Source organism: Triticum urartu, chromosome 6A (genome assembly GCF_056163025.1).
Source record: "Triticum urartu cultivar PI428250 chromosome 6A, HENAU_Tu73, whole genome shotgun sequence".
Lineage (NCBI taxonomy): Eukaryota > Viridiplantae > Streptophyta > Magnoliopsida > Poales > Poaceae > Triticum > Triticum urartu.
In genome coordinates this window covers 299,314,438-299,318,757 of record NC_141878.1, presented here as the reverse complement: position 1 = coordinate 299,318,757, position 4,320 = coordinate 299,314,438, and the positions used below count along the sequence as shown (strand labels likewise).

At 48.9% G+C, this 4,320-nt stretch overlaps 1 long non-coding RNA gene across 1 annotated transcript; it reads right to left on the bottom strand.

Annotated features, from left to right (window-relative positions):
* Nucleotides 1–202: 202 nt before the first annotated feature.
* LOC147965076 (uncharacterized) lies at nucleotides 203–3,789 on the bottom strand. The gene is made up of 2 exons (XR_015608116.1): nucleotides 3,212–3,789; nucleotides 203–2,175 (listed from the first exon to the last, which is right to left on the bottom strand). It is a non-coding gene; the product is annotated as an uncharacterized LOC147965076 (long non-coding RNA).
* Nucleotides 3,790–4,320: the final 531 nt, after the last annotated feature.

Below are 4,320 nucleotides of genomic sequence, written 5' to 3'. Positions count from 1 at the left end.
CACAGCCAAGTTAGTAAAAGTTTTTCATTGACTAGACTCAACTTCGGCCAAGGAGTTTGGAAGGGGGATTCCTACAGGCAGTCGGCTCTGATACCAACTTGTGACACCCTCAATTTAATCGTACACTAATCATACATGCAAATATGTACGATCAAGATTAAGGACTCACGGGAAGATATCACAACACAACTTTAGACAAAAATTAAAATAATACAAGCTTTATATTACAAGCCAGGGGCCTCGAGGGCTCGAATACATAAGCTCGAAAACAAAAGAGTCAGCGGAAGAAACATTATCTGAGTACAGACATGAGTTAAACAAGTTTGCCTTAAGAAGGCTAGCACAAAAGCAACAGCGGTCGAAAAAGGCAAGGCCTCCTACCTGGGAGCCTCCTAACAACTCCTAGTCGTCGGCGGTGTTCACGTAGTAGTAGGCATCCTCCGGGTAGTAGTAGTCATCAGTGGCGTCGTCTGGCTCCTGGGCTCCGTCATTTGGTCGCAACAATCGGGTATGGGGGAAAAGAAGTAGCAAAGCAACCGTGAGTACTCATCCAAAGTACTCGCAAGACTTACATCAGATCTAAACTAACTATGTATCTGTATCAAAGGAATGGGTTGTATCTGTGGACTAAACTGCAGAATGCCAGAAGGGAAGGGGAAAGCCTAGCCTATCGAAGACTAGCATCTTCTGGAAACCACCATCTTGCAGCAACAGGAGGGAGTAGAGTAACATAAAGTAAAGTAGCAGTAGAGTTATCAACCTCGGCCAGAGATCCTTTCTTGACTACCTGCGAGAAAGCAATCCCAGAGCCATACTATCCAGTTATTATCACAATCCAATTCGCATCAGCATCCAGTTCTCATCACAAGTGTCCAGTTCTAGTTGTATCGATCGGAATACAACTCCAAGTGCCCGTTACCGTAGGACAGGCTATCGATAGATGTTTTCTTCCCTACAGGGGTGCACCAACTTACCCACCACGCTCGATTAACTCCGGCCGAACACACTTTCCTGGGTCATGCCCGGCCTCGGCCAAACAATACGCCGCAACCCGACCTAGGCTTAATAGAGAGGTCAGCACGCCAGACTAAACCTATGCCCCCAGGGGTCATGGGCCATCTCCCCGGGATCTCCTGCACGTTGCGTATGCGGCCGGTGAGCAGACCTAGATACCTCCCTAAAAAGGCAGGAGCTTACCAGTCCAACCCGGTGCGCGCCGCTCAGTCGCTGACGTCTATTAAGCCTCGGCTGATGTATACGATGCAGAACGCCCATACTATGCCCATGTGATGGTTAGTGCTATCAGGCCAGAGGCCCCTCGGATCAAATATCCAAATCGTAGTGGATTAGGAACGCGCGGTAACGAGCAGAGACTCACGATCGATGTGACCCCGTCTCCCCGTCTCGAGTACTTGTGACAAGGGCTAAGAATACCCGGCCACGCCTCGTAAGTATCTCGCGGGCACCTTCCAGGTCCGCCCGACTCCACATGACTCGCTATTAAGCTCGCGCGAGTACCCCTCAGGGTCGACCCGTCTTTAGTAACATGGTTCAGTGTAAAGTCATAGTAACCATAGTAACTGTGTGTCTAACACCAAGATGAAAACCCGAGGAATCACCCTCGATGAATTCCACTCGATGTTATCATCAATGTGAACGTAAGAGGATCCACCCTCGAGGTTCACACTTGAGGGGTTGCATGACAGAGTCGTAACGGAAGAGGTTAAGGAAGAAATCACCCTCGATGACCTCGGCCGTATAGCTACACTACTGAGATCTCATCAGGAGTGATGTAAGAGGTTCCACCCTCGGCACTCGATGGTAACTCTGCAGAGTCGTACAACTAGGGGGATGATGTGCGGTGTCGGGGCCTGGATGTCGATCACGTTGATCGAGTCATTGAACATAAAGCGGGGCAACTGGGACATGGTGGGGGTCATTGATGGATCACTAACCAACCTATACCAAGGTAAGGTATAAAAGCAGGTAACAATAATAGGCTATGCATCAGAGTAGAATCATACAGAAAGCAGTAGCAGTTCTAATGCAAGCATGAGAGGGAAAGAAATGGGCGATATCGGAATGCTCAAGGAGGGTTTGCTTGCCTGGTTGCTCTGGCAAGGAGGGGGTCGTCGTCGACGTAGTCGATCACAGGGGCGACATCGGTCTTGGGGTCTACCGGAGAGAAGAGGGGGAAGAAACAGTAAATACAGAGCAAACAATGCATCACAAGGCATAACAAGATGATAGGTAGAGCTAGGGTTGTCCTAACATAGTACTACACGTTGCAGACGGAGGGGATAAACATCCGAGGATGAATCCCCGGCGTTAGACGAATTATGACAGATGAAAGAGAGGGGATGGTTCTATGTTCAGCATGCTAGGGGCATGTGACAGGTGAAAGGACCGCGTATTCAGATTCGTTGGATTTTTCTGAGCAATTTTCATATATAAAACATTTTCATCCGAGTTACAGACATTTTTCTATGATTTTCCAAAGTTTTAATGACTTTAAGAAATTTTTTGATTTTATTTTAATTCAGGTTGACCAAGTCAAGTTGACTAGTCAAAAGGGGAGGGGGTGACCCATATGTCATTGGCTGAACCTAAACAATTAAATAAAACTAACATAATTAAAATGGACCCACATGTCATTTGCACATAGGCTAAACTAGCCACTAATTAATCCCTACAACTAATCAAGCATTAGCCTCAATAGACCGGCCACACACAACACCTACGCACACACACGGCCACGGCCATAGAGCAGCAGCGATGGCAGTTTACAAGGCAGCGCAACGGGCAGCAGTAGCAAGCAACAGCAGCGACATAACAGAGCAGGGCAGTAGCAGGCACACAGAGCAGCATGTAGCGGCAGCAGCAAGCAGTGGCCAAGTAGTGAGCAGCAACAGCGCAAGGAGCAGCACAGCAGCGAAGCAATACGGCAGCTCGGGCGACGACGCGGTCTGGGCGCCCGAGCGCGCGCGGGCGCAGGCGGCAGCAGCAAGCGGGCGTGGGGCGTGCGGCAGTGGGTTAGTGCGGCAGAGGCAGAAGGAACGGGAGCGGGCGAGCAAGCACCGCAGCAGGGCGCGGCCATACGCGGGTGGGCATGCCCGGAAGCAGAGTTACTGGCGCAGTCATGGAGGTCGCAGACGACGGCTACAGCGACAAATCGATAACGGGGACAAGGGGGTTCGGAAGATTGGCTCACAGAGAGGTCGTAGGCGAGCTCGTCGAGGCTGGGGACGGTCAAAACATCGCAGGTCGTCAGCGAGATGGCGGCGGCCGAACGGAGATGATGGTGATGGCGACGGCCTCGCGGCGTCCCTGCTTGAACCGACGCCCGAGACGGACGAAGATGACCATGGCAGTTCCCCTGGACGTACTACCGAGCGATGGCGAAGACGGTGGCCGCAGCAACGACGACAAGGCAGTGGTCACCACATGAGGTTCCGAGCCCGATTTAGAGCGGATGAGAAGGGGGCGGTGGGGGAAAAAGTGGGGAAAGCAAGAGGGCGAGTTAGGGTTTCGCGTGGGTGTATTTGTAGGGCTGGGGAGGGCACGTGGTGGCCATCCATAGCCATGGCGGCTGGATGCACGCCACGGCTCTCCTCTGCCTCTCCTAGCGATAGATGGAAGAAAGGCCGTGGCCTAGTGGGTTGGGTTGTACTTTGACCACTAGGGCCCAGTGCAGCAGTACAGTTTTTCTTCTTTACTTTGTATTGTCTACTATAAGCATTTTCTCTCCTGTTTTGTATTTTCTTTTTATAGTAATTGAATTTTGTTCACATTGAAACTTGGTACATAAATCAAATGCCATATTTTTAAATAGCACCCGACATATGGGTTCATTTGGAAATATATAACCATTTTTTTATTTTGAAAAGGATATTTTAGTATAGTTGGACTACTTTATATTTTCCTAGGAATTAAATGGTGAGTCAAATGATGTTGGTTTCTACATGATAATTAGTTAGTGAAAATTTGTGACCCAACGTACATTTTTGTCTTTTAATTTTGGAAGAAAATAATTTGACATGCAATTTCAATTTGAGTAAGAGTTTGATTTGGAACAGAGTGATGATTAGCAAAATAATCGTGATGACTTGGCAGACATTAGCAGAAGTTTACTGTAGCAAGATTACCGGGGTGTTACAAATACCTTATATGCGGTTCTATCTCCGGCGTGGTGTCCTCCGTGAGACTCGGAGTGGCACTTAGGTAGGATTTGTCCCTGTTCATGCTCACATACAAAACGTCTAATAACACCATCTACTCCTTCTTTATGATGGTTTGGGTCATCCCAAAAGTAATGCCACA